The sequence below is a fragment of the Ascaphus truei genome, chromosome 6 (genome assembly GCF_040206685.1).
Source record: "Ascaphus truei isolate aAscTru1 chromosome 6, aAscTru1.hap1, whole genome shotgun sequence".
Taxonomy (NCBI): domain Eukaryota; kingdom Metazoa; phylum Chordata; class Amphibia; order Anura; family Ascaphidae; genus Ascaphus; species Ascaphus truei.
Window position 1 is genome coordinate 77,152,541 of NC_134488.1, and position 25,029 is coordinate 77,177,569.

The following is a 25,029-nucleotide window of genomic DNA, read 5'->3' on the forward strand; positions in this document are numbered from 1 at the left end:
AGAATTGTATTGCAGTATGTTTTATACTATGAAATATGATAGAAATTCATGGACAGGATGGAAGGTCCCTGGTTTCCATTTTCACTGAGAATACAGTATTTCCATTCTGTAACTACCATTTCTACAGACGGAATCATTAGTTGATCTGATTTATGTTGCTTTTGTATTACTTTGGTATGGGCTGTAGGATGTACTGTAGATAACTCCCTAAAGTGACAGATGTCCCCCCTGTGTAAAGATTGCAGAAGAGTAAAAATGTTATGCTTTGGCATTTTTTCACAATTGACAACTATAATTTTCTTCCTTCTCGCTTATGCCGAAGGTCATTGTAGGGTAATTTTTATATGTTTATGACACCGTGTGTATGCATGGAAGTAGGCAAACACAAACATGGTACAGTAGAAAAATACTGTGGATCTTGCTCTAGAACATTAGAATGCACTTTTATACCTAGATATAATTAGATTGACAGATGCTCTAATAATAGCTACTATGAGAAATGATCGGTACTAATTTGCAAGTCCACACAAACAATTACTTCGGACAGAATATAGCTATTGTAATAAATAACAGTTGCTGCAACATTGTTACCGCAAGAGACATATAGTAACCAGATTAAAATATCATAGCAAACACTAAAATAAAATGTAATCCATACGATACGACTTTAATAGACTTTAAAATACTAAAGGATAAAAAGAGAATAAATAAGAAACTGTGGACATTATGACAAAAAAATAACTGTCAACGGTGATTTGATTAGCTTTTATCCAAAATAGAAGGTCAATATGTCTAACATACTCCTTTCCCTTAAATCCAAGAGTTATATAAACCCTTTGGTCTTTGAAGCCAAATGCCCTTAAAACTATTTTCAGACTCATTAGCATAGTGATCATTTGGACTATAAATATTTCAGTGTGGAAGCCTTTTTTTTTTTTATAGCTGCGGAACATAAAAAGTTGGCAGGAAATCATTTTTTTATTATGTACAATATTCCCTTTGCTGATTTCTCTAACTGAAACATCTCCATTTATTTTATCTTCATATACTCGTGACATCCTGTATACATATATTCCATATGATCAAAGCTGCAATCCCCTCCAGAAGCCTATATGAGTTTAACTCATATAATGGTAGTATCTTACCTCGTGAGCATGTCCTGCTGTTCCAAAAAAATATATATATATTTTTTAACATCATAAGTAATCTCTATCTTCTGGTGTTACCATGGCAGCCTTTAGACTGCGTTGGGCTCTGGGGAGAGCACCATTTTAACCTCCTAGACAATTAATATTTGAAATGCTTATATCTTCTGAGTGGAACTTCAGATTTAAAAAAAAAAAAAAATCAATGTTGAAAAGTGCAGAAATGATTCTCTAACAGTACGTGACAAATAAAAATACTCAAAAAAAAAAGTGATTAGTACCGACTGCTCCTTTAAAATGTATGACATTCAGAATTACACTTGGATAAGTGCAGCTACAGGACAGGATAGCTTTATGCAGTATCTAGGCTTAAACTTTAAACATTTTATTCCTAAGGCCTCGCTCAGACAGGCTGCTACATCCACGCGCTTGCGTGCGCGCCTCCGCCGCGCGCTCCTGCACCCCAGCGATCTGCACTCAAACTTGCCACCCCTATCTTCTCCCCATCCCATCCCTACTCAAACTGGAGGAGTTGGGTCGCGGCGTTTGGGGGCATGGCGGGGGGTGTAACGAACACGTCACAAAGCTGGTTCGCCTTTATTGGCTGAACCAGCTCACGTGACGCGGCTGCAGCCCCAAATTTCAATTTGGGTTGTGGCAGCAAAATGTTGCAGCCACAAGCAGTTTTTCGTATGACAACTGTCATCCACTAGACTAAAAGAGTGACGATCGTGCACGCGCACGTCACAACACGGCCTGTCTGAGCGAGGCCTAAAGCAGCAGTCTGCTTGGCTTTTTTTTTTTTTTTATCATGCTGAGAACTCGGTTGGATGCTATTTTCAGCTCTGACAACCCCTCAATTCCCATTATAGTTATGGTGGAGTTACCTGTGTTCTTACTCCATGGAGAGAAAGGGCCACCAAACCTCTAAGGTCTTGTAAGCCAATAGAAAGCCACAACATACAGATGCAGCACTATGGTTGGTCGTGCTACCACACCTAAATTTGCTGTGGCACTGTATTTTTTTTAATCTGTACCTGTGGAGTCTCAGTAAAGAGACTTAATGGCCCATCGGGATTAACACTGTAGGAGTCCCTGCATCTGAATGGGACTCCCACTGTGTGAATCCTACCAGGCTGCACCTGTCTGTAAGACCAGGTCCCCGCTGGCTACTGCAGCGCCCAATGTGGCGGACGCTGCAGGGACAAGAGCCCCCCCGCCAGGCCCGCTGCGAGGAAATTGAGAGCAGGAGTCGCGACGGAGCTCTAGGCCACGCACCCCGGCGGTTCAGCCAATGAGGGCGAACCTGCAGGGTGATGTCACGGCCGCGCTCCCGTCACGCCCTCCCCCCTGTCTTTCCCCCTGAAGCTCTCTGCAGACCGGGCAACTCGGCTGCACACACCGCCTGCCTCACAGACACGCAGGCAGCGGGGCCGCAGCCTATGAGACATGCAGTAAGAATAGACTGAATCAGTCACTCTCCCTGTGCCTCTAACAGGTGATTGCATGACTTTTATTTTAATAACACAGTATTGAAGCAGGGCATCTCCGTAGATGAACCGCATTGATTTCAGCCTGGGGACCCCCTGCTTCCCAAGCTACAGGCCCCGTTACAGCCCACATGACCGGGACATTTAAACAATGCAAGGAGATACTGGTGAATAATACGTATTTTAAGCAAGTACTGTATGCGTTGGGGGGGGGGGGGGGGTTCAGTGTATTGTATTGGTGTTTGTATTGTAATATTTATTGGGGGTAGATGGGGTGAGGTCATCCGAATGGATAGTGGGAGGGGTTAGCCCCTTCATTACCATAGCGGGTACTACTGCTAAGGTAACGAATGGGTTAACCACTCCTGCAACCTTCCTGGTAGGCCTAACAACCCACCCTGGGGAAACTACCCCCTTTACCCACCCCTTGTACCCCCAATAAACCAGGTACTCTGGCTTTACCCCTTCATTGCACTAAGCTAAATTATTGAAGCAGGGGGTCTCTGGAGCTAAACCGCATTAATTTCAGGTCCAGCTTGCTTCCCGAGTTACAGGCCCCTTTATGGGGTGCCGGTATCTCCCTGCATTGTTTAAATGTCCCGGTCACGTGGGCCATGACGCGGGAGAATTTAAACATGCTGGGATACTGGCACCCCATAATGGTGCCTGTAACTCAGGAAGCAGGGGGTCCCAGGAGCTGAAATTAATGCGGTTCAGCTCCAGAGACCCCCTGCATCAATACTGTATTAAAATTAAATAAAAGCCGTGCGCTCACCTATTAGAGGCACGCAGGTAGCTTGACTGATTAAGTCTCACTCTTACTGCACATCTTTTACACACAGGTGCAATCCGGTAGGATTGACACAGTACAAGTCCCATTTAGACGTAGGGACCCCCGTTGTGTTAATCCCGATACGCCATTACTGACTGCTATGGGGTGCGCCACGGACTGTCAAGGCATTGCACATGGGTGACCAGCCCCTTCTAGTAGCCGCGTGACTGACCATAACGCTGCATCTGTAATTCACTTCCAATTGGACGACCATTTCAATCTCCAGGAAGAACACTGGTAACAGCACTGGAATGTCTCTTGGGAACAGGAGGTTCCGCACAGGTGAAAATAATTTTGTTCAGCTCCTGAGGACTCCCCTCCCATTTCCATCCTGTAAAAAATAAAATGTGCAATTCTGATGGGATAGTTGTTTTAAAGATGGGATTTTGAGCATACGCTGCATATTTAAGGGGAACCGATTAAATTCTTCGGAAGCATATACATTTATTAAGAGGAAAGTTGTATGAAGGGAAATATTTATAAATGCAAACACTTACTGTATGAATGGTTCTATGTTAGATTTTGTGAAATAAAAAACAAAGTATTTAGATGCATTTCTGAAAGTTAAATCTAAAATTAAACATGTAACGTCACATTATGAAGCAAGGGTATTCTCAAATTACTTAAGAATTTGAATTATACATACAGTACAGTAGCTCTGCAGTCATTAATGAGGTTAACAATAAAATGTAAGTTATTATAAAGTTGAGGGTTACCAATGAAGCAATGTAAATAATGTAATGAAACTAAAGGTCCATTATTTATGGTTAGAGTAGTAAGATTGTTAGATTCTTGAGTCTTTAGGGATATAAGGGGTTACATATTTTCTTGTTGGAGTTGCTATGGGAACATGGTTAATGAACTACAGGCTTTGCAACATTATTACAGCTATATGTTGTCTTGGTAACCCTGGATGCCTCTAGAAAGAGCGGTTGCTGACATTTTCTGGAACCCTCCAGAAAGGGTTATAAGTAGGGACCAGTTCAGTTACATTTGGAAATGGTATTTTAAGTTGCTTCAGTTAACTACAGTATATATGGCTACCGTGGCTGAAGAGTGCTTCTGAAGTTAGCAGCAAGATGTGAGGAGGGTAAGTTTAAAGTGGGTTCCCAAAGTATGTTCAAGTGGATGTGGAAGGTAAAGTGTATTCCTTAGTTGCCGGACCTACTTCTAAACTGGGACCTTCCAAAGACTCATCACTGTTCCTGCCATAGGCTTGACCAATGGAGTGCCCCTAATGTTGGGTTGTTCCAGCAACCCAGACCAGGTGAATAGTTTATTCGCTTCACAAAGGTTAACTTTACATTTTTACAAAAGAAGAGTGCCTTATGTGTTAGTGGAGTGTCCAGCAGTAGAAAAAGGCCAGGTGCAAAGGAGAGCTTGGTTACAATCATTTGGAAACATTTTGTTGCTAGCTCTTGTATTCTACAGGCAGTCCTCGTTTTACAACGCTTCGCTTTACAACGAATGGTTTATCCAACGCTATGCAATGCATACCTATATTTATTTGTACAACGCCAAAATGGCTTATCCAACGCTCGTACGTCGCTTTGCAACGTTGTGTATGTGTGTATATATATACACATTCACATAAACAACGTTGCAAAGCTTCGTAAGAGCGTACATATATAATATTATACTATATAATATTATATTATACTATATAATATATTATTCATTATGTTATATTATATATATATAATACAGTATATACACTATATAATTTATGTGTGTGCTGCATATCTTATTGCCTGCATAAAATATTTGGTGTATTTTAGTGTTAAAAATGCCTTAAGGAACGGAACCTTTCATTTAAACAGTGTTCCTATGAGAAAACGTGTTTCGCTTTACAACGTTTCGCTTTACAACGCCATTTTGAGTAACGCATTGTGTCGGATAACCGAGGACTGCCTGTACATGTATTCTTTCATCCATAAAGCTTGTTTTACATGCCACCATGGTTTAGTCTATTTAGAGTAGACATGTGCATTGAAATGCCCTGCAAAATTTGTAATTTACCTCTGGGCAAACGGTGTGAGAAATGAAAGTGTTTAGGCTCATATCCAACAAGAACACCAGGTAAAATAACAACAATCAAGCTGTTTGGGTTTTCCAAAAGGTTAATTTAAATTTAAGTACACTTATGACAAAGCCTAATGATAAAATAACATGTGTTCGACCAGTACCAAATTAAGAAAGAAGAAAATTCTTTTATACTGAGTGATACAGGATATCAGGCTTGTAAACTCAAATACGTCATTAGGAGATTAATTGTGTTTATTCATGCTCAAGGAATAATGATGTACACATATTGATTTAATCTGCAATGTAAGTCTTTTCTTTCCTCATTTGTACTCTTTTGATTGAATACTTTCTATAACGAGTGGTTCCATCTCCTGATAATCATGCCTTTCGCACCAAAGATGGGGGTAAATTAACCCATTCAGTGCCAGAGTGACCTGCCAACTCCATGGCTACGGACACTCCAGCACTGATACTGAGCGATCAAGTGAGTTTGGTAGCCAGACCGAAAGTTAAGAGGAAGGGTATGGTCCCCCTTCAGTGTAGATCACTATCAGAGCTCCATGGGAGCACTAATCATGAACAGCCTCTTTTAAAAAAACAGCAAAAGGCCAGGAAGGAGGGGGGGGGGGAATTGAGTGAGAGGAGGGGGGGATTGAGTGAGAGGAGGGGGTTTAGTTTTAGGGGTTTTGAGTCATGGTGAGCACCAGGGAATGTAGTAGAGACAATTCATTGCAAAAACAGGAACAATTTGGTTACATTATTTAGGTACCAAAGATCTCCAGGTGTTTAAATTACACGATACAACTGACTCCTTTGAAGCCGGCCCGTCAAACTCAGAATAGATGGGGGTCAATTCTTAAAATCAACTGCAAGACTCGGGCTGCATTATCAGATTAAAATAAATAGTAACTATAACCTATGCATCTTTTCTTGAGCTTTCCTTCTTATTAATATTTAAACATCCTCTCCTTCCCATCACTCTTTCTTTCTTGCCCCCCTTCCCCTCTCTCCCCCCAATCCCCTCTCTCTCTTTTCCAACCCAATTCCCCCTCCCCCTCTCTCCCTCCAATCCCCTCTTCCCCCAATTCCCTCATCCCCCTGTCTCTTCACCACCCCAGCCCTCATCTCTGCCCCATAACCTCTCTCTCTTGCTCTCCCCCCATTACCTCCCTCTCTCCACCCATCCCCTCTGTCTCTATCTTCCCCCCATCACCTCTCTTTCTCCCCCATACCACCTCTATCTCTCTCCCCATCCCCTCTCCCACATCCCCTCAACTCTCTCTCACCATCCCCTCTCTCACCTCATCCCCCTCTCACACCATCCCCTCCCCTCCCCTCTCTCTATCCCCCACCCTTCTCTCTCCCCTCTCTTCCCCATCCCTCTCTCTATTCCCCCATCCCTCCTCCCTCCCCCATCCCCCCTCTCTCTCTCTCCCCCATCCCCCCTCTCTCCCCCACCCCCCTCTCTCTCCCCCACCCCCCTCTCTCTTTCCCCCATCCGCCCCTCTCTCTCTCCCCTATCCCCCCTCTCTCTCCCCCTATCCCCCCTCTCTCTCCCCCATCCCCCTCTCTCTCTCCCCCATCCCCCCTCTCTCTCCGTCATCCCACTCTCTCACCCCATCCCCTATCCTCTCTCAATCCCCCATCCCTCTCTCTCCCCCCATACCCCCTCTCTACTATCACCTCTCTCCCCCTATCCCACCTCCCCCCCTATCCCCTCCCCTCTATCACCTCTCCCCCTCTATCCCCCATCCCCATCCATCCTCTCTCCCACATCCCTCCTCTCTCTCCCCCATCCCCCTCTCTCTCCGCCATCCCTGTCTCTCTATCCCCATCCCGTCTCTCTATCCCCATCCCCATCTCTCTATACCCAACCCCCCTCTCCCCACAACCCCTGTCTCCCCCAATCCCTCTCTCTTTCCCATCCCTCTCTCTCTTCCCCCAATCCCCTCTCTCCCCCATCCCTTCTCTCACTCCCCCATTCCCCCCTCTCTCTCTCTGCCCATCGCCCTTCTCTGCCGGTAAGTATCGGGAGCCACGATCAGACCGCGTTATAAGCGATTTGCGTTGTAGCGGATCGCCCTATAATGGGTCTGAGCTGTATATTGTGTTTGAATTCTTTCCTGGCCGTTTTGCTCTTGTATTCCACAGGATATCTGATTTCAGAGGTGTTAGAGTCCCAAGGGACAGGGGTTTTAAGCAGTATCTGTTCGCTTACAGCCTTGCTGTCTGTTTGATCTTTTCAAGATACGTTTTCCATTCGTGTTGTTTTTGTGTAAAATCTCTATATTTGTATCGGTAATTTCTGTATTATTCTGTGTGTTTTCCTGTGTTGTTGATATTGTAGGTGCAATAATATCGGTAGATTCTTACTGTTGGCTCTTTTCTCTAGGTTTCCCTTGGTGTATCAAGGACTGCTTTGATTTCTTTGTGGTTTTCTGTTTTTTCTTCTTTTAATCTTTGTTTCTTGCAGAATTCTTTGCTTGCTTTTAATGTTCAGTTTTTATTGAAAGACTGTTTTTTTTTTGCAAATTAGCTCACTTAGAAGGTATAAAGTTGCTAAGAGTTAGGAGCTCATCTTAACAGCTGCTTCCCTCTCCACTTTCTCTGTCCCTCCCATCCCCCTTTCCTTCTCTCTCTCTCCCTCCCTCCCTTCTCTCTCCCTTTTCTCTCACTCTATTCTCTGTCTCCCTCCTCCCTCTCTCTCCCCTCCTCCCTCTCTCTCTCTCTCTCTCTCCCCTCTTTCCCATTTCTCCCATTTCTCCCATTTCTCTCAGCACCTGGTCTAAACAGACCTTTAAAAAAAATCATTTTTAAGTTTAATCTGATCATTAGGAAAGGACTTGGTCTGATTGATGTTCGAATTCTCTCCATATGTGAATGCCCTGATCTTATATGGATTGACGTTTGAATTATTTTTATGATCTTGTATATTTTTTCCAGCTGTATATTTCCTGTGACTGAGTGTATGTAATATTGTATGGATTAGCATTTTGGATAGCTGTATCTGAGCTAATCCAAGATTTGAATCTACAAGCTTTGTAATACATGATGTATTAATATGTCTGCATTACGGGCTAATTTGTTATAGGAGCAATCTCCATGGTAACGGGGGTATAAGAAGTGGGTTTAGGGTTTAGCATCAACCACCTGATGAAGCTAATTGATTGCAAAACGCATGGCGGTTGGTGTGAAAGCTTGCGAGAGGGACTTCTTTCTGGCTTCCAGTGCTCCAGGGGCCTGGGACTGTGAGTTACAGCTCTAGTTGCTCCGGTGTTGAGAAATGCCTAATATCACGGAAGAAAAGTGACATGTCTATTTGCCTGCCTCCAGAGGAACTCTTTGTTGGGTTTATTTGATGAGAGTATTCAATAGGCATATATTTAAAGATGGCTGTGTGTGGTCCTGTGGCGTTTATATATACAGTACTGCTAAAAAGAAAAAGTTTTACTCTGAAGCTGGTGATTTTAAACTTTATATGTAAGTGCTTGCTACTTTTTATTTTTCTATAAAATACTATATACAGCTAAACCCAGTTATAGCGCGGTGCTTGGGGTCCACACATTGACACCGCGTTATAACGGGGATCGCGGGAAAAAAATGGCCGTCACGATCAGGGGTTCCGTGTTCGCCGGAGTGTGTATGGGGGAGGGGAGGGGAAAGGGACGGGAGGGAGGTGAGGATCCGATTTTCCTTCTGTGTCTGCAGATCCCTCTGTTCGCATATATCCACTATTACCTGCCCCTCCTCCTCCTAATACTCTTGCTGCTGTGCCCCGTACTATTACTGCACTGACTGAGCTCAGGAAGAGAGGTGCTGGGGAGCCCGAGCAGGACTGAAGCAGTGACAAAGTAAGCGAGTGATTGAGTGTGTGTGTTTGGCCTGAATCTAATTCACGATCCGTGCTCCACAGGGAAATTAGTTTCTCAGAGGAATCATGATAAAAACACAGGTCCTTCCAAAGTCCTTTATGTACAGTAATATACACTGCATTATTTTTCTGTTAATTTTTAATTATTAATGAAAGCAAAAAATGTGAATTGTAATGCATACACTGGCGACACACTTTATTCGAGCTTGGCTAGTCCCACGAATTCGGGTATACCCGGGTGTATTGAGGTTTGTGACTGTTTTCTGCCCGAGTACATTGAGTTATTTTCCAAGCAGGGATTGAAGCATTTTATTCCCGCTGGCTGCAATACTGCACAGTATATATATATAAACTGCATTACAATTCATGAATTTATGCCATCTGGTAGACACGCGAAGCATTGCAGCCTATTAAATCCTAATCATTATCATTTAACAGATCAGCCGCCCATCAGCCAGGCATGAACCCAGGCTGGGAAGGCAAATGCAACGGGGCTTGTCAGAGGTTAGGAGTGGCGCATTCCAGGTATCTGCCAGGTACATACCGGGTATTTGCTCGAATAAAGTGTGTCGGTGCAGTATCTGCACATAATTATATTTCCAATATTGTTTATATTTAATAAGGAGTGGAGACAGTCTATCTCATTTCAGTGTATGCAGTAGAAATTATCTGGGCCACAAAAAATACATATTTCCTTTTAAGTCTTTTTGAAGGAAAGATTAATAATCCTTACCGGCTCCAATGTTTCCTGAGAAGATTTTGCCTCAAGGAACCTGAGAATATTCTATTTAATATGAACAAATCCTGGCTAAGTTTAAAGGTTCCATTTCCTACCTGTTAATTAGCAGTTGGCAAAGGAATGTCAAATTCAGGTTTCAATGAATCTCAGTTACTGAAAAACAATAATGAGTAATGCACAGTTACAAATGTAAGCCCTTCCATAACTAAGGGCTATTACTGTATCTAAGGAAGCAAGGAGACTAATGTGGATCTCAATAATATGCTTTGTTATGCCTCTTTAAACCTTGGCTACCAGACAATTCTTCAACTCATTGATTTACACACAGGACTTACCGGGTTCAGGGGATCCGACACCACAGGTCAGCCATCATGGTTGTTGTGTGTGTGTTGCAAATGTACCAGCTCTGCTTCATACATGTGTGTGTGTGTGTGTCTGTCTGTCACAGTGTGTGTCTGTCTGACTGTCTCCGTGTGTGTGTGTGTGTTTGTGTGTCTCCGATAGCAATAAAAGTTTGTGAATTTTTTTTTTTTTTAAAACCAAACCTTGTAGATATTTTAAATCGGGAGCCACGCTCAGCCAGCATTATAAGCAGATCCGCGTTGTAGTGGATCACGCTATTACGGGGTTGAGCTATACTTATTTCTCTTTTCTGTTGCGCCTCTTCTTTTTTGGTGTAATATATAAAAAGTGAACATTTACACATGTACTGTAGTGTACTCGTGGACACTATGGTGTCAGTACTGCAACTTGTTCAGGATTCAGACCTGGCACGATGCGGAAAGACTGTATTCCAACTTAAATATTTGAGGGTTTATTCAATAACTAATTAACAATAACAGGGTATCACCTGGGCAGTCATCACCAGGTCTGGCAGTCCAGGAGCACAGTTCTTATTGTATTTATGATGACTTCCTATGGTCTTGGTGCATATTAACTGAGTGCGGGGGCTGAAGTCTCAGAGTTGTAGCACATGATCTCCCTGGTACTCCTATAACCTCTGGCTCTAGCAACAATACTTTATATGTCCCTCGGTCTAGCCGCTGTGGCCTGCGTGACAATGGGTATTGTAACTTCCATGAAGAACTGGAGTCACGGTTCAGCTACAGGAAGCCCCTGAATTTAAATGTTCAGTCACATGATGCGGGAGATTTCAACATTATATGGGGATAATGACTCCCCACAAAGGGGCCTGTAACTCCGGAAGTAAGGGTTATCCGGACCTGAAATAAATGAGGTTCAGCTCCTGAGACCCCCTGCTCCCGCACACTAATATTCAAATTGAAATAAAAACAGCTTCATTACCTTAGTAGTTAGCCGCTAAGGCAAAGGAGGGGTTAAACCAGAGTACCCTGTTTATTTGGGGTAAAGAGGGTGGATGAAGGGGGTAGTTGCCCCAGGGCTGGTGTTAGGCCTCCCAGGAAGGTTGCGGGAGGAGTTAACCCTTTCACTACCATAGCAATGTTAACTACTATGGTGATGAAGTGATTAACCACTCCCGCTACCCACCTGAGAGGCCTAACCACCCACCCTTGGGGCAACTACCATCTTCACTCAATGCCTCTACCCCCAAGAACATTAAAAAAACACAACAGTCCTACTAACCACCTCCTCTACCCCTAACAACCCCGCTCAACGCATACAGTACAGTAATGGGCAAAATTACTATTATCCAGATATGGATAATAGTGCATTTGCCCATTCAAAATAAAACATTATCCAGCCAGTATAAAGTAAATAAAAGTTCAACTCACACCTGCCAGGATGAAAGCCGTCCTCATCACCATCCTCCCTGTCCATGTCCTCCATGGGCAGCAACAGTACAATAAAAATACAAACTAATGGCCACTATCCCTGCTTAATCACCTTAGCAGTATTACGCTTGTGCTGCCCGCAGACCAGACGCATCCTCTGCACTGAGGTGGGACATATAGGAACACGCACCCGCAGCGGAGAGAGCGTGTCTAGAGTGTGATGGTAGCGTAGCCAGCCAGGAATTATAGGTATATTGAGATAGGTACTTGCCAGATCCGGGGTAGTAGAAGTGCCATAGTGGGTTACGTAGCCGAGGATCGAGGATAGGAGAGGTCCGGGTGGTCGTGGTACTAAAGCTGAGTCCGAGGGTCTTAGAGGTCAACATAGAGAGGTGGAAGCCGGGGTCGAGAGCCAAAGCTGGGTCAAAACCTGAAGGGAGTACAAAATGAAAGCATGGCACAGAAACCACAATGGCTCAAGAGGAGACTATGCAGAGCAATGAACCAAAGGAAGGATTGGGGTAATAAAGGTAGGTGTCCAATAGGGTCAGGGGGCAGAGCAGGGGTGTGCCGGGGAGCACTCTGTGGTTGGACGGCATTGTATTTGTTTTTCGGGGACAGCTTTGCCGGGGGAGGGGGGCATGAGTGCGGATGCCGGGGGGCGTGGCTAAAGGCAGAGTGCAGTGAATAAATTATAGGTGGAGACGCGCAATCTGTAAGAGTGAGTTGCGCGCGTCCCGGCAATATGGCGGATGTCAGCGTGTGTGCCGGAGGCGGGCGAGCGGCACCACGGCGGGAATACCGCCAAAGGGAAGATGCGGCGGTGGCAGCGGGCCCCGCGGAAGGCAGGGGGGTCACATTGTGGCAGATTCCTTACAAGCAGTATGTAACCGCTATAGTAATTAAGGGGTTAACCCCTTACCCCGCTACCCACCTGGGTGGCCTTACTAAGGCAACTACCCCCACCCTCTACCCATTGATTTGGAAAGTGGTACACCATGCCCATATATGACAGCCAATGGGCAACTAAAAAAAAACTGCACCAAAAAGACACAACAATTTTTAAAACCATGGACATAAAAAGACAGAACAATTAAATAAATCAAGCACCTAAACAACACTAATTAAATAAATAAAGCAACTAAACAGAACAATTAAATAAATCAAGCACCTAAACAACACTAATTAAATAAAGACAAGCCCTACAAATACATAACAATTAACTAAAAACAAGAAACAAAAATACAAAACATAACAATGAATTAAAAATAAGCATTTGCCAAAAAAATGCATTGCCTGTCATTTTATTTATCTATACACTGAAATGGGCAAACTAAAAAAAAACCCAGCATCATAAAAACACAATGAATCAAACCAAGAATAAAAAAAAAACACGCATCAAAAAAACACAATTGGAAAAATGAAGAAGCAAAAAAACTGAATTTAAAAAAACTAAGAATTAAAAAACACAATTAAAAAAAAACAAGAATTAAAAATAAACATTGAAAAAAAATACAATCAAGGTTTGTTTTACATTTGACGTCTTCACCATCCGATTCTGAGTCCATCAGCAATAGCAGGAACCTCTTGACACTCATTGCAATGATCCTCAACAGCCAGTAAATCAATCTTCTTTATCTTCACCTGTACTGTAGCTTCATCTCTCAAATCCAAGAGGTAGATGTTGTCCCGTCGGCTTCTTAAGGTCAAATGTTATGGGACAGGCCTTATTCAAGGCCTGTGATGTCACATTTGAGTGTCAGATGGTACAGCTCCTTAAAAAAAATGGCTGAAAGGCAATGCATTTTTTGGCAAATGCTTGTTTTTAATTAATTGTTATGTTTTGTATTTTTATTTCTTGTTTTTAGTTCATTGTTATGTATTTGTAGGGATTGTTTTTGTTTAATTTTTGTGTTGTTTAGGTGCTTGATTTATTTAATTGTTGTGTTGTTGTTTTTTTTTTTTAGTTGCTCTTTGTCTGCCATAGTGGCTAATCGTGGGCATATTATGTGGGCATAGTGTTCCACTTTGCCAATCAATGGGTAGAGTGTGGGGGTAGTTGCCCTGGAAAGGATGGTTAGGCCGCCCGGGTGTGGGAGGTGGGATAACCCCTTAGTTGCTATAGCGGTTACTAACCGCAAAGGTGATTAAGGGGTTAATAGCTATTAGTTTGTATTTTTATTGTACTGTTGCTGCCCACGGAGGACATGGACGGGGAGGACATGGACGGGGATGACAGTGATGAGTTCGTCCTTCATCCTGGCAGGGGTAAGAAGAACTTTTACTTACTTTATGCTAGCTGGTTAATGTTTTCTTTTGAATGGGCAAATGAGCTATTATCTATATCTGGATCATAGTCATTTTGCTCAACTGTAATATAATGTTATGGTTGTTGGGGGTAGAGGAGGTGCCCATTCATTCCCATTGGGGTTATCTTTGCTCCCATTGTGGGCATAGGTAACCACACTGGCAATGAATGGGTGTATTGGCTAGTATTGTGTTTTAATGTTTATTGTGGGTAGTGGGGGTGGGTGAAAGTGGTATTTGGCCCGTGGTGGGTGTTTATGCCTACCAGGTAGGTTTGCGGGAGGGGTTAGTCCCTACATTACTTTAGCAGTAGTAACCGCTAAGGTAATGAAGGGGTTAACTCATCCCGTAACTCCCCTACAAAGCCTAAACACCCACCAAGGGCCAATACCATCTTCACTCACCCCCGCTACCCATAATAAAGCGAGCACTGGTAGTTAACCCCTTCATTGCCTTCGCTGTTAGTCGCTGAGTTAATGAAGCAGCCTATAAATGTATTTTTATTGCATAGGATGGAAGCCGGGGGTCTCCGCATCTGGTATTAATGCATATCAGCTCCAGAGACTCCAGGCTTCAATCTGAGGCAGGACAAATAAAAAATTAAATCTAAGTCCCACTCTCAAATCCCTTCCCGCTACTCTTGGAGTGGCCAGATGAGATCTGTGATAAGCTCGCTATTTCAGAGCCCCGATATGATTCTCGAGGCTACTAGAATAGTGTTATCTTATTGAAATGGCGCTCTTTTGCTTTTTGAAGCTCCCGCTCGATGTGTTTGGCCAGGAGCGAGAAAGCTCGGGAAAATGCACTCCCCTTACGAGTTTGGCAGGTTATCGAAGCTTTCTGAATAGCAAATCTGCCAAATTGCGGAAAGTGCCAAAAGACCTCTGAGTTGGTTATCAAACCTACTAGACTAGGCCTGTAAGGGGCTGAGACTCCTTTTCCTAATGTTAACGGTAGCCCTTATTCCCCTATATTTTTGTCACGTGTATTACTGCTGTGATGCGTTATATAAATGAATGGCATTATACAAATATAGATTTACATACATACATTGGTAAGAAAGGTTGGATGAATATATACTAACCACTTGACCACTATTTTGGCGTGCCACTCTTTTTGCTTCATTTCTATGGGATTTCACCATTGAGTTTCAGCATCCGCAAGTATCTTTCATTTGTGAGTGCACGTATACTTCTATATTTACTTTAATTTAAATCATGTGTTATAGAGGCAGTTCAAGCAGCTTTAACATTTATTTAAAAAAATGTTTTCATATATGCAGCCTTTGATAATCTTTATTGAAAACTAATTACCTAAGCTGCCAATCGATTGTCCCTCCTGTGATTGATCTGCAAAATCCTGCTTCCCAGAGTTCACTAAATAGCTGCCTTTCAGTTTCGGATCAATCTTTCAGTCATTGTAACTCAGCAGCTACAATGCATTCCTGTATTACTAAGGTAACATTATTTATTGTTACAGTTTGCAGCTCAAATGGCTGGGAATATTGGCAACAAATTATCACAAACAGGAAAGTGTTACACAGATCTTGAACTGCAGGGGAGGTTTGCTAAAATCAGCTATAGAAATCAAAAGATTATCAGTATATTAAACCTCATTAAAATGGCATTAAGAGTTGAATTTTAAAATAAAAAAAGGCAGTATTATATAATAGTACAGAACCTGTTTATTTAAAATAACACATGTAGGATATTGCAGGGATTGCTCCTTTAAGAACATTGCAATGGAGTTGGTTCCAACAACATGTCTTCAAGAGTTGGTCAAAACATACAATTGTTACTAATTTTGCCCATGCATATGAATGATTGATTGTACTGTACATTTATATACCTCAATACAGATGTATGTATGTATGTATGTCTTTATTTGTATAGCGCCATTAATGTACATAGCGCTTCACAGCAGTAATAGTTACAAATATAAAGAACAAGATATAAATAACACGTAATAAGATATAAAAAACACAAAGGGAAGAAGTGCTTCACTTAAAAGTAACATTTAGGAAAAGGAGTCCTTGCTCCGAAGAGCTTACAATCTAATTGGTTGATAGGAAGAACGTACAGAGACAGTAGGAGGGCATTCTCGTAAGTGCATCTGCAAGGGGCCAAGGTTAATATAAGAGGTGTTAATTATCAGCCATCGAGCTATTCATATGCTACTCATATGTGTGGAAATATCTTTAGTGCCTAAAATGTACCTTCCTGTGCCTTGGCATTCTTTCCCCTACTGTTTTTCCAGAGTGATGGTATGCTGTATAGGCAGGGATACAACTGCAACTGGCAAAATCGTGCTTAACATGCCTTGGGAGCATGATGTGTCTCGTGATTGGAAGTAAATCTATACACATTATGCATGTCATCATGATTTGTCCATGTCTCCTGACAACCTGTTACTTTTAAATAATGGGACAAACCAAGAGCATTAAAAAAAAACCCATATATATATATATATAAATATATATATATACCGGTGAATCGCTTTATAACGGGTAGCACGGAAACAAATGGCCACCGCGATCATGGGTTCTGCGTCCGCCAGAGGGGGAGAGCTGGGATAACTCACTCAGCTTTCCTAGAACTCAACGTTGCAGTGGCATTCCCACGAATAACTTACCTGGCATCTGCAGCTGTCAGCTCTCTTGTCTCCCTGCCTCAGCGTCAGCGCAAGACCGAGAGTTGTCCATTAAAGAGACAGTGTGACTGTGTGTGAGTGTGTGTGTAACTGTGTGTGTGTGATTATTTTTTTTATGCAACTTTATTGAAGATTTTTTTTCTCTGTTAGTTGATCAGTCATCCATTGACGCTTGCATCATTTGTTCAGTGATATATTAAACAGTGTTTTGGAAGATATATTAACTAATAGATCAGAGCATGCAAAGAAATTATCAAATAAAAAATTACAAAATGCTTTTGATCCTCTTGGTATTCAATGGGGTGTTACCTTCCAATTTCCATTTGTCATGTTTTATTGACATGCATAAAATACATCACCATTTTTATGTTCTGATGAGGCTATATATTTTCAATACCAACTCTCCACCCAAAGCATCAGTTATGAGCATGAAGTACATCATGACATCTCAAATGTCTAACACTGGAAAGTTTGACCAAATATTGATGTTGTCATAATGCTGCATCCTACTGTACGATGCTTGACAATTGAGCATTATTTGTATCCACCCTGTGTAACACCTAACACCAAAGGAGCTATTCTTCACCATTTGTTTGAGAAATGAAGGATGGGTTTAGTCTCTAAACCAAGTAAAAGTGAAGAAGTTGGCCACGTATAACACATGCTCCGTTTGAAAAGATTATAAATCTTGGGCAACTGTATTCTTGCTACTTGCCAGTCTAGAACAGTTTATGTCCAATGCTGAACTAAAGTCTTCCCATGTTAACATGTGCATAAAGGGGAGGCAGCACAAAAAAAAAAAAAAAGGAGGGGGGAAAGGTAAGTAGATGAGGTCTGAAAGGGAGGGGGAAAACAGTAATTTAACGTTTATTCCAGCTATAATGCAGGTTATTCAGACTTGAAGGTAGCATCCCATGGCATACTTCTGAGTGCATTCCCGGGCTATTCTTTTGTACTTTTCCCTATCTGTTTTGTAAATCCGTGCAATCTCTAGCTGTAGATGGTCATCTGGGTTTGGGTCACATAACAGTGAACAAATTGAAAAGGGGACTTTAGAAACAGTTAAAGCTGGGGACCACTGCGATATGAGAATATCAAGACAAATGTTGCCATTGCTGTAGATATTGTGATGGTAGATTCTCGTTGTAAATGCAACTTTAGGTTTGAAGGGGTAGTCTGTTGGGAAATGAGGGCATGAAAAACACACCACCTTGATATGGACTGTCATTCGGTCCCATAATTGTTGCCTGCCAATGAAACATATCATCTCCAACTGGGCCTGCGGAACACTGTGCAGGAGGGTTACGAGCCAAATCGTTCAGTTCCTTGTGAATCCATTTAAGCGCCGGTGCTGGGCGTTTGAGTGAGCTGGGCGGAGGATAAAGTGATGGAGAGGACAGCCCGGAGCTGCCCACGCAGCGACAGGAGAGAGGGCTTGGACAAGGGGTGGGAGGTTAGGAGGTGATGATGAAGTATAACCAGTGTCTTCACTTTGCCCCTACCCGCAGGTGTCATGCGCCGTGTTCCCAGTGTGGGCTTGTCCCCTCGTGACCCAAGGGTGTGTGTGTGACATTTTAAGAGAAGAATGCGCTAGTTTAATTCAAATGCAATATTCTTACAGTAAGCAGAGGAAATGGTGTTCATTTCAAGTTTGCACTCCTCCTTTGATTACTGCACGGTTGTCATTACCCAATGACCTTAACCCTTTTGCTGCCAAAGGTGCCATTATTCCTAAAGTATCTGTGAGTGAAGGGTGTATGGGTTGGTTGGAGAGGGGAAGGGTTTATGCGTGGGGGAGCGTGTGGTGAAGCTAGAAAGGCCAAGAAAGTGTGGGAAGCCAAACATTCCTCTCGGCAATTCTTGGAAGTTTGCCCGCCTCCCCCCCAAAAATGCTTTTTAAAAACGGGATCCACGCTCAGACCGCACTATAAGCGGAAACGCGTTGTAGCGGATCTCGCTATAACGGGGTTGAGCTGTATATATGTGAAGGTATTATATCAAAATATAACAAGATCCACCACTCTCCTATTACTGTATAACATCTTAGTAAATAAAAGATATCACAGGTGTACAAGGGAATGATTGAATACTATATACACACATAGGAGGTAGGATTGTAGAAAATCATATCCCCACAAGAATCCCTCACAATTGCAGTCATGTGATGTAATTATTGCTAGGATAACAGTGATCCAGGATAGTATCCTATATAACCAGTCATAGTGAGTAGGAAAAACAAAAAATCATTTATTAATATCTGCAAAATAACACACTGGGTGTGGAATATATACAAGGGAATTAAAATATTGGCAGTGGAGTGTGACTAAAAATAGGGGAGTACTCATATATGTGAGGAGATAATCTTATTCCCTACATAGGGGTTAATACTCCCTGAGTAAAGAAACTCCACCACAATTAATCACAGTAAAGGGAGCTAGACTGTGCAAGTTTATCTACTGGATGATAAGTGAGGGTTAATACCCACTAAATGTAGATAATTGAGAGAGACACTTGTGCTCTATATGATATATTGGAGAGATGCAAATATCAAAAGTGTAACCCTATATATTCCTCCAATATTTCTTAGATACGCAGTCCTAAGAGAGGTAGTGAAACAGCAAATAATCTGTCACTATATCCCTTCAGTAAGGACACAATTAGAGACTGAACGAGTGTCTCTCAGTATGAAACTTGCCAACACAATTGAATGACAACAGTGGATATTAGTCACAAAAGGTTTTAAGTGAATGATATATTATGGAGATACAGCTATTCAGTATTGAATCCCCATAAGTTAACACATAATGTCCTATTGGGATAGTTCTTGACAAGGTTACAAAATAACACATGAGCCTATTGCTAAATCCCTATGCAAAAAAAACACAGTGTGGAAGTCTAATTAAATCTTTCAGGTTGTGACTACAAAGTACATAAATTGCAGCATTGCACTCCGGTCAGAATAGATAGCATATAACACCCTGGTTACTGCAGATGTAAAAGTGGAATATAGCCATTGTAATATAGATGTAGCATATAGTAGCAATCTTTACATCCTACAGCTATTCCCTAATACTAATACCTGACAATACCTATAGGCAGTGTTCGACAAATAATGATAACCACTCGCCCGTGGCAAGTGGATTTAGGCCGCTGGCGAGCCGTGCTGCGGCTTTATGAATTCCCCTGCTCGTGCCAATTTTTTTTTTTAAATTTTTTTAAAATAAATAAATAATCCCCCTCCCTGATTGGGTTAACGCAGGGAAGAGCCCCTTCCCCTGATCTCCTCCCCCTCCTGATCTCCTGCGCCTGTTAATTACATTTAAAAAAAATGTTAAAAAAAAATGGCGGCGATTCCCGTGGTCCCGGCGCGCATGCACAGGGTAAGCAGGGTGTCCTGCCCTCTGCGCTGCCTGTGGACCCGCTGCCTGTTCCCCCCAGCAACCCAGAATCCCCTGCATCCCCCCCTGCTCCCCACGTGGGACGGAGGGGGAAGCCCAAAACAAGCCCAGCGCGCAACCCAGCCCCCCCCCTGCTCCCCACGTGGGACAGAGGGGGAAGCCCAAAACAAGCCCAGCGCGCAACCCAGCCCCCCCTGCACCCTCCCCCCTCCGCTACCCACATGGGACAGAGTGAGAAGCGCCAACACAAGCCCCCACCTGCTCCCAACTTGATACGGAGGGGGAAGTGCCAACCCAGCTTCCCCCGTGCGCGCCTCCTGCGCCAGGCCGCCTTCTCCCCCTAATCTCCTGTCCCCGATCCCGATACATTTATGTCAAAAACGAATGTTGTTCTGACTAGGAATTTATTAGATGTATTTTATTTATATATTTTATGTTAAAGCGGGATTTGGGGGTGGGACTGGGGGCGGGGTTGGGGGTGGGGTTTGGGGCAGGACTAGGTGGCGAGTAGATTTTTTGGTTGGGCGGGTAGATTTTTGGGTGATTTGTCGAACACTGCCTATAGGTGTATTCGACCGGTTCCAAGCAAAATGAACTTATAATAAATAGTCACCATTGAACCAATGAACTGCACACAAAATAACAGGAATATGTATGAAATAAAGCACTATACAACCAGATATCCAAATGTGTAGCGTCTTATTCCCTGCACTACAACTCCACCAAACATTCCTCTCGGCAATTCTTGGAGGTTTGCCCGCCCCAACCCCCCCCAAAAAAATGCTTTTTAAAAACGGGATCCACGCTCAGACCGCACTATAAGTGGAAACGCGTTGTAGCGGATCTCGCTATAACGAGGTTGAGCTGCATATATGTAAAGGTACCATGTTAGCCGAGCTTAATAATCAAAAATGAATAGACAATACGTTTTGTGGCTAACTAAATGTTTTTATTTGTGCGACCTTTCGAGATACACATCTCTTTTTCCGGCTGTGTAACAATGGATAAAGCAAGAGAGGTTTTTACTTAAAAACAGTGCATCTTGGAATTTATCTGTGACTGAAGCTTATCCCTTCCCTCTGTGCAGTATGCTATTTATGACTTAAAGTGCTAAATGGTCCCTACACGTTAGTGATGTGTGTGTGTGTGTGTGTATGTGTGTGTGGGTGTGTAATATAAATTTATAAAGCGGCCACAGTGTATACAGCGCTTTACAAAAGGTGTGTGTGGAGTGGTAGTCTATAAACCAATGGTGTGGGTAGGTATAGAAATGTAAGAGGGAGTAGCATTACTATTTGTGTATGTAGATTCTATGTGGTCCCTATTGATATATAGCGATAGAATTACATTGTACATTAGTATGTGTAAGTGACAGCTGTGTGCGCATTCGTGTAGCGCAGTATGTATAGACATAGCCATCAGCACTCATGGGAAGAGAGTTCTCTTGTGTCAGGGTAGTGACTCATGAAACTGCGGTCTCTGTCTAGGCCACCGCTAAGTGTCCAGAACAATTGCATAAATTTGTATTCATGCAACCGTCTCTCTTTCTGTGTTCTAAGATTACCATGAGTATGGCCACCTTCAGATCGTTCATCTTATGGCCAAAGTCAGAGAAATGTTCGCCGGCAGGACAGTCTCTTGTTCCACGTGTGATGCTGTGGTGATGCCCCTGTCCCGGCTCACCTATGTAGTAGCATCCCTCTGGGGCATTTCATGCACATGATGGGGTACATGACATTGCTGGAGGAACAGGTGAACCTTCCTCTGATTTTGTACTCCAGATTCCTATGTGGTATTTTTATTGTACCCGCTGTGTGGAGCATTGCGCAGATTTTACATCTTGCATCCTGGAATGGTCTTGTCCCGCATTCAGTTGTATTGTTGAATACTTTAGGCTAAGGCCCCGCTCCCAGAGTCAGCGCACCCGCACTGCTGACAGGCGGTGCGCTGAGATACACAGACCGCGATATGCGGTCTGTAGGGAGCGGGAGCCGGAGCGGGAGGTGGGCGGGTGGTGGGCGGTTTGACAGGGAGGGGGGGGCGTGGCTTGAGCGGAGGGACCCGCTACTCTCCCCCCCCCCTCCCTCCACGGACTCGGGCTGGAGCTGGAAAGTAAGTTTAAACACACACACGCAGGCACTCATTCATACACACACACACACACACACACGCACACACACAGACAGGCACTCACGCACTCATACACACACACACACACACACACACACAGACAGAGGCAGGCACTCACGCACTCGGGCACACACATACACACACAGACAGGCACGCACGCACTCAGACACACACACAGACAGGCACACACACAGAGAAAGGCACTCACCTGCTTTCACTCCACACTCCTCCCCGCTCCCCGAAGCCTCTCCTCCTCCCGAAGCCTCCCCTCCCCATTGGCTCACAGCCACACACGTCACGCGTCGAAGCTAGGAAACACCATTCTCTGGTGTCTCCAGCGGCTGACGCGCGACAGCGTGTAGTCAGCTGTGCAGCCAGTGGGGACCGGGACCAGCTTGCGAGGATTCCCCTGCTGGTGGGGAACTCGCTACATTGCCGCCCGCGCCAACGAGCGCAGCGGGACCGAGGCCTTACTCCTCACCATCATTTTCTTGAAGTTATGAGGTTGTCTGTATGATAATAAGAGTGTTTCAGGGAAGACCTGTTGCAGTCTTGCATCTTCCTGGAGAATGTTTTTTCTTTTGGCATATTTATGATTATAGAGGTATCAATTACTTATGGCAATATAGGGATCTAGCGGATCCATGCAATGCCAAATAACAGCATTGAGTGTGATTTTGGTTGCTGGTATATGGAAATTCATAAACTGTGTGCAGATGAAATCACAGGCATGTGAGAATGAAGACTAACAATGATCTATTTGTTGTTTCAACTTTAGGGAAATACCAGCTAGAGCAGCGGTGGGTAATTATTTTGGCTGAAGGGCCATTTGACAAGCTTTCCGTGCCACATATTTAATGTTGAATCTACATTGTCTCTGGCCCACAAAGCTTACCAAAGCTCCCCTCACCAGCTTCTCCCCACCTGCATCTCCCATACCCTTTCTCTCTGCCTCCCTTCTTCTCTTTTAATTCTCCCCCTCGCTTCTCTCCCGCTCATGTCTCCTTTTCTCTCTCCTACTCCCTTCTCTCCCTCACTCTCCTCCCTCACCCCACTTCTTCCTCAATCCCCATTCTCGCTTCTCTATCTCTTCCCTTCTGTCTCACTCCCATTCTCCCTCACTCACTGTCATCCCCCGGCCCCTATATGGGGTGCGGGCGGCAAAGGCAGCATCAGAGATATTATGGCGGCGGAGGAGGGTGAACCCAGGCAGTAATTACAGAAGTTGGGCCGGACTTCCAGTCAGCCCAAACTTCCGTGTTAGGATCACCTGGGTGGGCTCCAGCCACGCTGCTGTCTCCTCCTTTACCACCGCGCTGCCTTTGCCCCCTTGTACCACAGGTAGAGGTTGGGGAGTGGGTCCTTAAATGGGTGGGCCTCAGGCAACCATCCAACGAGCCGGATGTGACCCTCAGGCCGTATTTTGGTCACCCGTGAGCTACAGTGTTGTAGAGTAGCGTGAAAATAACTTAAACCATAAGATACATAAAAATGAAATTTGTGAAGTCTAAATTTTACATTTCTCTTGATGCATGTTATCAGTAATAATGAGCGGTTTAAATGTATGTATTCATTTCTTTGGAATGAATTGATTGATGTGTCACACGGCAGTCATGTGAACAACGTTTATGAAACAAGTTTATGTTGATTTACTGTACTCTTGACTTCTGAGAAAGCTGTCGTCAATACTGGTACTGTAGATCCAGAATAACTAGAATGCACGGCATTGAACAGATCAATAAAAACTAGCACAGTGACTCGTGTCCTTATTTTCAGATATGCATGACATATATCATCTTGATATAATGTGAACTAAATGTAGGATTCTAGAATGCAGCATTTTCATTGAAATCATTTTATATGGCACAGGTCTGTGTCCTGTCTGGAATTTAAACAGCTATCTGCTCTGATTGCCTCTTCTTTCTTTAAGAGATCTCTTCATGCTTTTTCATTTCTTGCTGTCCCTGCATTGTGGTCACAGGGACGGCCTTATCTTTGGAGGGGCCCAATGCGGCCTATTGGTAGCAGGGCACGTCCTCCAGCAGTGTTGAGTTGTCATGGGTTGCCATGCGATGTTGCAATGCCATGACAATGTGACACTGCAGAAGGAAAGCCACTGCACATAAGGTAAGCCCCCTTGTACGCACACACACGCACCTCCCCTGCTACATCTTGCTTCCCCCCAGCTATCTCTTACCGCGCGCACACACACACACACACCTACCTACACACCTCCCCCATCCCTACCTTGGAGTGAGCAGCGGTGTGGTCCTGCGCTGGTTCGGGTGACTTTCCAGCTCTTCCCTCTAATGTTGAGTGGAATTTTGATTCCGGTGCTGACAGGAGGAGGAAAAGGGGGAGTGCAGGGCTGCCCGACGGGCCGGGCCCAAGGCAAGCATCTTGCTCGCCTTGCTCTAAGACCGGCCCTGCGATGAGTTACTGTATGCAGGTGGTTAAAATAATGAGCGCTACATCTGTATGTGTACTTCTTTTTCTCTTTATTGATCCTGATCTATAATATGTATTTTTGCCAGATGTTGTTGCAAAGACAAATATATTTTTCATACAAATACTGTACACTTAAAGAAGAAACCTGAGGTTTCAAAAGTACTGTACAATATAAACATGCAGCAAATTAGCTTTTCTCCAGGACCAATACGGTTACTAGAACCTTGAACTGCAGAAGTAT

General features: G+C 43.6%; 1 protein-coding gene and 1 pseudogene across 1 annotated transcript in view; both read right to left on the reverse strand.

Moving 5' to 3' along the window:
* Window positions 1-25,029, reverse strand: part of TTC34 (tetratricopeptide repeat domain 34) — a 129,852-nt gene that overhangs the window by 27,625 nt on the left and 77,198 nt on the right. The gene's annotated exons all lie outside the window — the stretch shown is intronic.
* LOC142497298 (ubiquitin-conjugating enzyme E2 D2 pseudogene) lies at window positions 17,640-18,153 on the reverse strand (annotated as a pseudogene).